Here is a 13,114-nt window from a genome sequence, read left to right as displayed (position 1 = left end):
TAGTAGAGACGGGGTTTCACCATGTTGACCAGGATGGTCTCGATCTCTTGACCTCGTGATCCACCCGCCTCGGCCTCCCAAAGTGCTGGGATTACAGGCTTGAGCCACCACGCCCGGCCTCATGTTTTTTATTTTTTTAAGTTAGACTTCACTTTGTCTGGTGCCTCCTTGTATAGCTTAATAACTAATGTTCTGAATTCTTTTTCTGGCAATTAAGAGATTTTGTCTTGGTTTGGATCAATTGCTGGTAAGCTGGTATGATCTTTTTGGGATATAAAGAGCCTTGTTTTGTCATATTACTAGAATTGTTTTTCTGGTTCCTTCTCATTTGGGTAGACTGTCAGAGGGAAGATCTGGGATTCAAAGGCCGCTCTTCAGATTCTTTTGTCCCACAGGGTGCTCCCTTGATGTAGTATTCTCCTCCTTCCCCTAGGAATGAGGCTTCCTGAGAGCTGAACTATAGTGATTGTTTTTGCTGTTCTGGGTCTAGCCATCCAACAGAGCTACTGGACTCCAGGCTGGTACTAAGGAATGTCTGCAAAGAGTCCTGTGATGTGATCCCTCTTCAGGTCTTGCAGCTATGGATACCAGCATCTGCTTCAGTGGAGGTAGCAGGGGAGTGAAGTGGACTCTGAAAGGGTCCTTAGTTGTGTTTTTATTTAGTGTGCTGGTTTTGTGCTCGTTGGCCTCCAAACAGGAGGTAATGCTTTTAAGAGCACATCAGCTGCAGTCCTATAGGGATGATGCAAACTTGCCCTAGGGACACCTGGTTAAGTATTCAGGTTTTTCAGGTGGTGAGCAGGGCTATATAGCTATCAAGAGATTATAACCTTTATCTTCAGCTACCAGGGTAAGTAGAGAAAGATCACCGCACCAGGTAGTGGCTGGACAGGCATGTCTGAGCTCAGCCTCTCCTTGGGCAGGGCTTGTTGTGGCTGCTGTGGGGATGGCAGTGTGGTTCCCAGTCCAGTGGAGTTATATTCGCAGTGGGATTATGGCTGACTTTGCTGAGTCGTACAGGTCACCAGGGAAGTGGAGGAAAGCTCGCAGTCACTGACCTCACCCCACTCTCATGCAGCCTACAGTCCTAAAGGCCGGTCTCACTCCCACTGTGTCCCCACAACAGCACCACATCTGGCAGCCAGTGACCAGGGCAAGCCACCCTGTGAAGAAAGCAAGCCAACTCACAGTTTTTCCATATATCAGGGAGACTACAGCAGTAATCCTGGTCCTTCAAAGGGTCTGTGGATTCTCAGCTTTTCTGGTATGTTCCTGCAGTAGTTCTTGAAGCAAGTTTCTGATGTGAGTTTTCACATACTATGCAGTCCATCAGAGTGGGAACTACAAACTAGTCCTGCTTCCTATTCACCATCTCCCTAGACTGGAGATGAGCTTTTCAATGCCTGATCCTGACATTACCTTTTCCAGGTAACTGGAGGTACGCAACTCCCTGTTGTAAATGGGACATTATGACCAGCCTGTTTCCAGAAACACCATAACAGGTATTTGCCATCCCCTGGTAGGAGGCACAGCCATGTTAAATGGTGAGCACTCTTTCTATATCAACAACAAATATCAAAGCAGCTCTGAGACTTGTGCGTTTTTAAAATGACAGGAAGAAAATTAGCTCTATAGTCTCTACATCCCTGGAACTCAAGTAAGAAAAGAGTTCCTGATTTTTTTGTTGTTGTTCATACTAAACCATAGTGGAAATGCAATGACTTCAAAAGAACAAAAATCTTTGAGAGAGAATGAGCTCATCAAGGCAGGTTCTTCTTACTCTTAAGTCTTAAGTCTAAAGTCTTAAGAAAGTCATTTTTAAAACTAGGATAATGACAATTTTTCATATATCACTCTAGTTTCCTCATTGCATGTCTCAAAACATGATGTGACATGAAGGCTTAAATCATATTAACTTTTTTATTGTTGCTGCTGCTGTTGGGATTAACATATTTGGAAAAGAGAGGCCAAAGTAATAATAATCATGTCACCCAAATTAATAGCACAACATCTGGGTTGCAACTTTTACAGATTCATCAAAACTGGAACTAAATGCACACTATCTTTGCTGACTCTGATCAATATTATTGTACTTTCTCTAAATATAGCAATGGAATCTGACATGCAGGAATCTGTGGCATCATTACCTTGCATGTGACATGCTGTTTTTATGCCTTTGGCAAACATCAGTCACCTGGCCTTGACACTAATTTCATCTCTACAGCTTGCCTTGCCATTGTCAACAAATGGTTCTGATTACACTTGTCCAGTTCCACTCTGGTTGAAAAGAAAATAAGCCCCTGAACAAATAAGCATTTGCTCCTCCAGGTTTGTCCTGCAAAACCTAAAATCGCTTTATACTGATGGAGAGAACTCAGGCACTGGACAAACAGATGTGTGCTCAAACTCTGCTCCACCACCCTCATGCTGGGCAACTGGCAGCAATTTTCCTCAATTTCTTTGAGGGTCAATTTCCCCATCTGTCAAGCAAGGATAAAACTACCTAATTTGTCCAGAGGTGGCGGGGATTTAAACGAGAAAATGAGATAAAAGCCCAGTGTCTGGCACTAAGTAGGGCCTACTGAATTGCCCCCATCCCACCCTGTCTCCCTAGAGTCTACTCTGCCCCATTCATATACAGGGTTTACGTATATAGACGATCTTTCTTAACAACAGTTTTCTCAAATGTTATTCATTCTAGCTTGGATGGAAAATCTAAGGACCAGATAAACAAGTTGTCTAGCTTATTTTCAACCATCTCTTCAGTACCTAGAACTATTCACAAAACATTTAGGCACTCAGAAAACATTTGAAGAATGACAGAATATAACTGCAAGCCCAGGACCACCCAAAGTTGCCTGGAAACATGGCATGCCCACGCCAGGTTTCAGTAGCTGTCAACAGCAACTAATAGTTCTTACCATCAAAGACCTTTATAAATCTTCATTTCCCATCTACCCTCCTCCCTATAAATACTAAAAATAATGATTTCATCAACGACTAATCAAGGGCTTGGATCAGCATGAAGTAGCTAAGGTTACCATCCTGAGTTAATCAAATTCCAGCTTAAAATAAATAAGATTCTATTTCACTGATGTATTGGCTAAGTTAAGAGGAAAGAGCTGTCAAGATGGCTAAATAGGAACAGCACCAGTCTGCATCTCTCAATGAGATCGATGCAGAAGGTGGGTGATTTCTGCATTTTCGGCTGAGTGAAGCTCCAGCAAACTTCAGCAGAGCTGCAGCAGAGGGGCTTGACTGGTAGAAGGAGAATTAACAAACAGAAAGAAATAGTTTCAACATCACCAACATCAAAGACAAAAGGTAGATAAATCCATGAAGATGGGGAGAAACCAGCACAAAAAGGCTAAAAATTCCAAAAACCAGAACACCTCTTCTCCTCCAAAGGATCATAACTCTTTGCCAGCAAAGAAACAAAACTAGTTGGAGAATGAGTTTGACAAATTGACCGAAGTAGGCTTCAGAGGTGAATAATAACAAACTCTTCCCAGCTAAAGAAGCATGTTTTAACCCAAAGCTAGGAAGATAAGAACCTGGAAAAAAGGTTAGACAAATTCCTAACTAGAATATCCAGCTTAGAGAAGAACATACATGACCTGATGGAGCTGCAAAACACAGCACGAGAACTTTGTGATGCATACACAAGTATCAACAGCCAACTTGATCAAGTAGAAGAAAGGATATCAGAGATTGAAGATCAACTTAATGAAATAAAGTATGAAGACAAGATTAAAGGAAAAAGAAAAAAAAAAACTAACAAAGCCTCCAAGAAATATGGGACTATGTGAAAAGACCAAATCTACCTTTGATTGGTGAACCTGAAAGTAATGGGGAGAATGGAACCAAGTTGGAAAACACTCTTCAGGATATTATCCAAGAGAGCTTCCCCAACCTAGCAAGGCAGGCCAACATTCAAATTCAGGAAATACAGAGAACACCACAAAGATATTCCTCCAGAAGAGCAAACCCAAGACACATAATTGTCAGATTCGCTAAGGTTAAAATGAAGGAAAAATGTGAAGGGCAGCCAGAGAGAAATATCGTGTTACCCACAAAGGGAAGCCCATCAGACTAACAGTGGTTCTCTCAGCAGAAACACTACAAGCCAGAAGATAGTGGGGACCAATATTCAACATTCTTAAAGAAAAGAATTTTCAATCTAGAATTTTAAATCCACCCAAACTAAGCTTCATAAGCAAAGGAGAAATAAAACCCTTTACAGACAAGCAAATACTGAGAGATTCTGTCACCACCAGGTCTGCCTTACAAGACCTCCTGAAGGAAGCACTAAACATGGAAAAGAGCAACTGGTACAAGCCACTGCAAAAACATATCAAATTGTAAAGATCTTCAATGCTGTGAAGAAACTGCATCAACTAATGGACAAAATAACCAGCTAGCATCATAATGACAGCATCAAATTCACACAGAACAATATTAACCTTAAATGTAAATGGGCTAAATGCCCCAATTAAAAGACACAGACTGGCAAATCGGATAAACAGTCAAGACTCATTGGTGTGCTGTATTCTGGAGACCCATCTCATGTATAAAGACAAACATAGGTTCAAAATAAAGGGATGGAGAAAAATTTACCAAGTATGTGGAAAGAAAAAAAAAAAAAGGAGAGTTTGCAATCCTAGTCTCTGATAAAACAGACTTTAAACCAACAAAGATCAAAAGAGACAAAGATATATATGCAGCCAACACAGGAGCACCCAGATCCATAAAGCAAGTCCTTAAAGACCTGCAAAGAGACTTAGCATCACACACAATAATAGTGGGGGACTTTAACACCCCACTGTCCATATTAGATCAACAAGACAGAAAATTAACAAGGGTATCCAGGACTTGAACTCAGCTCTGGACCAAGCAGGCCTAGTAGACATCTACAGAACTCTCCACCCCAAATCAACAGAATACACAGTCTTCTCAGTAACACATCACACTTATTCTAAAATTGACCACACAATTGGAAGTAAAACACTCTTCAGCAAATGCAAAAGAATGGAAATCACAACAGTCTCTCAGACCACAGTATAATCAAATTAGAATGCAGGGTTAAGAAGCTCACTCAAAACTGCACAACTACATGGAAACTAAACAACCTGCTCCTGAATGACTACTAGGTAAATAATTAAATTAAAGCAGAAATAAAGATGTTCTTTGAAACCAATGAGAACAAAAACACAACATACGAGAATCTCCAAAACACATTTAAAGCAGTGTGTAGAGGGAAATTTATAGTACTAAATGCCCACAAGAGAAAGCAGGAAAGATCTAAAATTGACACCCTAACATCGCAATTAAAAGTACTAGAGAAGCAAGAGCAAACAAATTCAAAAGCTAGCAGAAGACGAGAAACAACTAAGATCAGAGCAGAACTGAAGGAGATAGAGATACAAAAAACCCTCCAAAAAATCAATAAATCCAGGAGCTGGTTTTTTGAAAAGATCAACAAAATAGATAGACCACTAGCCAGATGAATAAAGAAAGAAGAATCAAATAGATGCAATAAAAAAATGATAAAGGAGATATCACCATCTATCCCACAGAAAAACAAACTACCATTACAGAACACTATAAATACTTCTATGCAAATAAATCAGAAAATCTAGAAGAAATTTCTGGACACATACACCCTCCCAAGGCTAAACCAGAAGGAAATCAATTCCCTGAATAGACCAATAACAAGTTCTGAAATCAAGGCAGCAATTAACAGCCTACCAATTTAAAAAAAAGTCCAGGATCAGACGGATTCACCACTAATTTCTACCAGAGGTACAAACAGGAGCTGGTATCATTCCTTCTGAGATGATTCTAAACAATAGAAAAAGAGGGAATCCTCCCTAACTCATTTTATGAGGCCAAAATCATCCTGATACCAAAACCCGGCAGAGACACCACAAAAAAAGAAAATTTCAGGCCAATATCCATGATGAACATGGATGAGAAAATCCTCAATAAAATACTGGCAAACCAAATACAACAGTTCATCAAAAAGTTTGCCCACGATAATCAAGTAGGCTCCATTCCTGGGATGCAAGGCTGGTTCAACATAAGCAAATCAATAAACGTAATCTATCACATAAACAGAACCAACGATAAAAATCACATGATTATCTCAATAGATACAGAAAAGGCCTTCAACAAAATTCAGTAGCCCTTCATGCTAAAAATTTCAATAAACTAGGTATTGATGCAATGTATCTCAAAATAATAAGAGCTACTTATGACAAACCCAAAGCCAATACCATACTGAATGAGCAAAAACTGGAAGCATTTCCTTTGAAAACTGGCACAAGACAAGAATTCCCTCTCACCACTCCTTTTCAACATAGTATTGGAAGTTCTAGACAGGACAATCAGGCAAGAGAAAGGAATAAAGTGTATTCAAATAGGAAGAGAGGAAGTCAAATTGTCTCTGTTTGCAGATGACATCATTGTATATTTAGAAAGCCCCATCATCTCAGCCCAAAATCTCCTTAAGTTGATAAGCAATTTCAGCAAAGTCTCAGAATAGAAAATTAATGTGCAAAAATCACAAGCATTCCTATACATCAATAACAGATAAACAGAGAGCCAAATCATGAATAAATTCCCATTCACAAGTGCTGCAAAGAGAATAAAATACCTAGGAATACAAGTTACAAGGGTTATGAAGAACCTCTTCAAGGAGAACTACAAATCACTGCTCGAGGAAATAAGACAGGACACAAACAAATGAAAAAACGTTCCATGCCCATATATAGGAAGAATCAATATCATAAAAATAGCCATACTGTCCAAAGTAATTCACAGATTTAATGCTATCCCCATCAAACTACCACTGACTTTCTTCGCAGAATTGGAAAAAACTACTTTAAGTTTCATATGGAACCAAAAAAGGACTCATAGCCAAGACAATTCTAAGCAAAAAGAAATGGAGGCATCACCCTACCTGACTTCAAACTATACTACAAGGCTACAGTAACAAAAACAGCATGGTACTCATGCCAAAACAGATATATAGATTAATGGAATAGAACAGAGGCCTCTGAAATAATGCCACACATCTACAACCATCTGATCTTTGACAAACCTGACAAAAACAAGCAATGGGGAAAGGATTCCCTATTTAATAAATGGTGTTGGAAAAACTGGCTAACCATATGCAGAAAGCTGAAACTGGATTCCTTCCTTATACCTTATACAAAAATTAATTCAAGATGGATTAAAGACTTAAACATAAGACCTAAAACCATAAAAACCCTAGAAGAAAACCTGGGCAATACCATTCAGAACATAAGCATGGGCAAAGACTTCATGACTAAAACACTAAAAGCAATGGCAACAAAAGCAAAAATTGGCAAATGGGATCTAATTAAGCTACAGAGCTTCTGCACAGCTAAAGGAAGTATCATCAGCATGAACAGGCAACTTATAGAATGGGAGAAAATTTTTGCAATCTATCCATCTGACCAAGGGCTAATATCCAGAATCTGCAAAGAACTTAAACAAATCTGCAAGAAAAAAACAAACAACCCTATCAAAAAGTGGGCGATGGATATGAGCAGACACTTAACAAAAGACGACATATATACAGCCAACAGACATATGAAAAAATGTTCATCACTGGTCATTAGAGAAATTTAAAAAAAAATAAACAATGAGATACCATATCACACCAGTGAGAATGGCATTTGTTAAAAAGTCAAAAATCAACAGATGCTGGAGAGGATGTGGAGAAATAGGAACACTTTTACATTGTTGGTGGGAGTGTAAATTAGTTCAGCCATTGTGGATGACAGTATGGTGATTCCTCAAGGATCTAAAACTAGAAATATCATTTGACCCAGCAATCCCATTACTGGGTATATACTCAAAGGATTATAAATCATTCCACTATAAAGATACATGCACATGTATGTTTATTGCAGTACTGTTCACAATAGCAAAGACTTGGAACCAACCCAAACGCCTATCAATGATAGACTGGATAAGAAAATGTGGCACATATACACCATAGAATACTATGCAGCCATAAAAAAGGATGAGTTCACGTCCTTTGCAGGGACATGGATGAAGCTGGAAACCACCATTCTCAGCAAACTAACACAAGAACAGAAAACTAAACACTGCACGTTCTCACTCATAGGTGGGCATTGAACAATGAGAACACATGGACACAGGGAAGCGAACATCGCTCACTGGGACCTGTCAGGGGGTGGGAGGTGGGGGAGGGATAGCATTAAGAGAAATATGTAATGTAGATGACAGGTTGATTAGTGCAGCAAACCACAACAGCACATTTATACCTGTGTAACAAACCTGCACATTCTGTACGTGTACCCCATAACTTAAAGTATAATAAAAAAGAGGTCATTATTAAGATAAAGTAATAATAATAATAAAATAACAGACCTCAACAGTACTTCTGAGACCCTGCAAGGGCGAGGAGACCCCAAATTTGCAGCTACATACTATATTCAAAGGCTTTCCAGAAGCAAAGCAAAATCTTGAACTGTGTTAGGTTGAACCATATGAAATTGTGATTTTTATATTTTGAAAATGGTCATATGCCAGCAATTTCATATAAATCAATCTAATGCACCACTGAGCACCAGTTAACAAACCCTGAGTGCTTTACTGTCCCACATACTGAAAGGATTTATATCACCTCTCTCCTTGAAAAATGTTCCACGGCCACCCATTCTATATGAATCCTGTAGGCAGCACTGGAAGCCATGCTTACCTCAGTTCAGCCTCTCTCTGATCCCTCCCATTCTTCCTCCCCAGGTAGCCTGTGATGACACTGCAGTGATGCCTGTTCCCTGAGCATGCTGTGCATTTTCTCACCTCAGGGTCTTTGTTCAAGCTGCTGCATCTATGTGGAATTCCTTCTCTGTCTCCACCACCTGCCAGATGCTTGCTGATCTTTCAAGGTGGAAGTAAAAGAATACTACCTCTCCTAAGCCTTCCCTAGTGCCTTCACGCACCACCATTCCCTAAGTCAAAATTTACCTCTGCCGCCTCAACACTTTCATAACCTCTGCCTGACCTCTACTTTAGGACTAAATAAAACTTACCTTGTTCTGTTAACAGGACATACAGGTTTAATTCCCCAACAGATTTTAAGGCCTATCAAAGAAGAAACTAAATTTATCCATCTCACATCCTTATGCTGCAGACAGACTAGAAGGTCATTACTTGTTGATTGAATTGGGTGATGCTTGTGGGCCACATATCAACTCTCCATGACTTATGCCTTGCTCAGTATAAAGCTCAAGAGTGTAGCTTTTGTTTGACTACCACCTCTGCCATTAATATCTGAATACATTCTGCAAGTTACCTAACTTCTATAGCCTCTCTTTTCTCATCTCAAAAAAAAAAAAATAGTCCCTACTTCTCAAAATTGTTATAAAGATTAAATGAGATAATGTAGAAAACATACATAGCCTGTCATGAAGTAAGCACTCAGAAATGAGAGCAGTTACAATTTAGTTACTCTTATAATAATTATGATTACCTGTTAAACAATTAACTAGTAGGTAATAGATTTAAAGAAAGAGTAATACTAGAGGTGGATAGAGGAATAGACATTTCCAAAGAAGCCTGTACACTCTGAAAGACCGGAGTGTGAAGATCCTGCTTGTGGTGGGCGACAGCCTGATGTGTTTGTTGCAAACATGTCAATCCCACTATCCCCTGGTGACAAAAATGAATATTTCAACCCTTATTTATCACACTCACTGGCAAGATTGGACTAGATCGAAACTTTTGAGAAATTAGAGTTTTGGCTTCAATTGAGCTGTGAAAACTTGTTAGATAATTTCATTCTGTTGCCATTCAAGAATATGGTCAGGTGGTTTCCTGATCCTCTTCAGCCTGTAGATGGCCTTGGAATCATTTACATGGATGCCTTGCCTTGAGATCACTGCAGTCAGGTAACTACCTGCTCTCAGCTGACAAAATCTCTCCATATTCCAAAAACTAGAGCAATGACAGGAAGTTTGGGGACTGATTTTTAAGAAGTCTTTCCATTTTTGTCTTAGGTAGCAAAAGAAAACGCTCAGTATTCTCTACTCACACAATAATTCTAATACCAAATGTGTGGGTTTTCATACCAGGTAGCTCTCCAATTCTCTGTGGATGCCAACTGGATGATACTAAGTGCCTGTAAGTAGCATAGAACTCACAAATTAAGGGCTCAGTCCCACAAGACTGCTCCCAACTTCAGACGCCAATCATAAGTAGCAGTTCCCCAGATTACTCACACTTCCATCCAACTTGAGTACAAACTGGGGGTTCCCACAACCCCCTCCTCAGATTTAATAATTAGCTATAACAGCTCATAAAACTAAAAAAGAAATTTACTTACATTACTCATTTATTAAAGGATACAAATAAAATGCCAGAGAAAGAGGTATATAGGGCAAGGCCTGGAAGGGTCCCAAGAACAGGAACGTCTGTCCCTGTGGAGTTGGGGCACACCAACTTCTGGCACATGGATATGTTCACCAACTCAGAAGCTCTCCACTTCATCATTTGGGGATCTTTAAGGAGGCTTCATCAGGTAGGCAAGATTGATTATCAACCCAATCTCCAGCCCCTCTCTCCTCCCTGGTGGCTGGTGGATGGGCTGAAAGTCCCAAGCTTCTAATCATGGCCTAGCCTTTCTGGTAAAAGGCTCCATCCTGAAGCTATCCAGGAACTCTAAGGACTTGCTTCACTAGAACAAAAGACACTCCTGTCATTCTAGAAATTCTAAGGGTTTTAGGACCTCTGCATCAAGAACTGGGGACACAGACCAAATATAAATTTCTTATGTCACAGGTAGAAACAGATACGGGGTGCTGCCTATTACATATGACTAGATTCTCCAAAACAAAGGCAGATAACATGGCTGGCAAGAGTTTTCCCAACAATCCCCACCCTGCAGGGAGGACAGCAGAGCATCTCTCATTTCCTTCAGAGGCTACGTTAGCAATGTGAGTGTGTAGTGGCCTTGGCAGAATCTTGCAATTTATTAAACATGGAGTTTAAGAAAGGGAAAAAGGCTGGGCATGGTGGCTCATGCCTGTAATCTCAGCACTTTGGTAGGCTGAGGCAGAAGGATCAGAGCCTCTTCCTGTGAATAGCTCCTGCTATTCCACATCTCAGATAAGAAATCCTGTTGGGCAACCTGTCACAAGTTCGGACACCACCTGGATTGTCACATAGATAGACATAACCCTCAGTTTCCTAGAGTCATTCATTTTCTTTGAGTAATCACCACAGAATTATGAGAAATGTCAAAGTAAGCCAGTCTCTTGGCCATGGGTAAGTAAATTGGCTGAGTTTCCCATTACTACATCATCTATTCTCATATTCATGGGGCATAATATGATAGCAAGGAACAAACTGCCCTTTGAATGCCTTTTCCACAATAGTGCTTAATTTTGTGTGGGCATTGGCATAGCACCTGGGGTTATTAAGCAGAGAGATTGATTTTAGAATTGAGTCAATTACATTAGGGTTCAAAGGCATCTACTTCTTTTGATAATATCCAGAAGAAGCAATTGATGATTACCCAGAAATCCAACCCATTGCATTGACCATACATCTAAAAATAATGCATGTCTGCATATTATAAATATTAATCATTACAGATAATTATTTAACAAATTGAAAAGTATTTGCTAGAATGCATCAGGCAGTATGCACACCTTGAAGACAATTTCTAACTAGTAATTCATTTTGTGACTTTTTTTGTTCTCCCCCTTTGATATATAGTCCCCATTATAAGACATGAAAAAGTACAATTTCAGTCATGATAATTTGATTTTCATTTCTGACTCCTCTACAATATTCTCTCAGCATGGACGAGAGAACACTCCACTGCATCCCCTTTTTTCACTGCCCACACTCATCCTGAGGACCATCTCAAATCTCTGTTTGACACCAAACACAGACTGACAGCTTGGATTTCATTATCATTCACAAAGGAATTTTTCTCCCCTTTAAAAAACTCTTTGAAATCTCCACATTACATTTGGTCAACTCTGCTTCCTGGACCAAACCCTGTGCAAAATCATACTTTGAGGCACCCGCCCACTAATTTGTTCACCCCATGTCCTCTTTGAGCAAGTAAAGAATAAAATAAATTTGAAAGTGGAAGGGATTTTTCCAGAAGGGCAATACCCAGCCAGATGCAGGTACCTGCCAGGGACAGTCCGAGCCCACTCCCAGGGAGCCCTGTAGGGAGTAGAAAAAACACAGGGTCTGGGATCAGAAGACACAGCTTCTAGTCTCAGTGCTGCCACTCACTCCTGAGATTTTAGGACTGTCTCTGGACCCAGTTTGGTGATGGGTGAGGTGCCATTTTAGCTAGCGTGGCTGCTCTCAGAATGGTGTCAGGCACATAATGGTGATTAGTAATTATCGTTTACATGAGAAGACAAATGGATGACATGAGTGTTTTGTAAATATGGGCATGATGGCTGGCTCCCTCTAGTACAGGCTGAGGAAATAACCTCCATCTTCTGGAGCCCTCTGACCTCCAGAAAACATAAACAGAATGCATAGAAAATCACCCAAATTTTCTGTACTACAGATACAATCCAGAATTATAACCCAGGATAGTGTGAAAACTAAGAATGAGATCTGTATACATTCATATCTAGCCTAAATTCTGTTCTTAACCGAACACTCCAGAAAAAGTGAAATGTACACCAAGTAAAATGGAGACACAACTGGCTCCATAGAGCAGGGCCAAGTTCTCAAACAAAGCAAGGGGAGGCAGAGGCACTCCTGGTCAGCGAGCTGCCCACACCCTCCTGAGCAGCAACCCTTAGCTTACTGACAGTCTCAGCCTGTGCCTTGTTCCACTCCAATTCAATAACCCAGTGCAGTTTGACAGTTTGCTTAGTGAGCAGCCATGAGGCGTACAGATCGTTGTAGATGTCCTGCAGGGAAGCAGGGAAACTGGCACAACATATTGATGATTTCGTAGTTTTAAAGAAATAGCAAGGGAACAGTTTTAAGATTTTTTTTTTCAAGAAATTATCTCTAATGTGGAATGCAAGTCCACCGGTTTGAAATTAGCTCATCTGATTTTCATCACTTCTCCCTT

At 40.1% G+C, this 13,114-nt stretch overlaps 1 protein-coding gene and 1 long non-coding RNA gene across 3 annotated transcripts in view; one reads left to right on the top strand and one right to left on the bottom strand.

Moving 5' to 3' along the window:
* LOC119470249 overlaps positions 1-9,007 on the top strand; it is a 14,318-nt gene extending 5,311 nt beyond the window's left edge. Inside the window, exons 2-4 of the long non-coding RNA XR_005199140.1 lie at positions 1,207-1,264; positions 2,225-2,328; positions 8,800-9,007. This is a non-coding gene — a long non-coding RNA (uncharacterized LOC119470249). The remainder of the gene's footprint in view (positions 1-1,206; positions 1,265-2,224; positions 2,329-8,799) is intronic.
* KCNAB1 (potassium voltage-gated channel subfamily A member regulatory beta subunit 1) overlaps positions 1-13,114 on the bottom strand; it is a 394,665-nt gene that overhangs the window by 297,683 nt on the left and 83,868 nt on the right. The gene's annotated exons all lie outside the window — the stretch shown is intronic.

The sequence above is a fragment of the Cebus imitator genome, unplaced genomic scaffold (genome assembly GCF_001604975.1).
Source record: "Cebus imitator isolate Cc_AM_T3 unplaced genomic scaffold, Cebus_imitator-1.0 Scaffold25, whole genome shotgun sequence".
In the NCBI taxonomy this organism is placed as follows: Eukaryota; Metazoa; Chordata; class Mammalia; order Primates; family Cebidae; genus Cebus; species Cebus imitator.
This window is presented reverse-complemented; position numbering and strand designations above follow the sequence as displayed.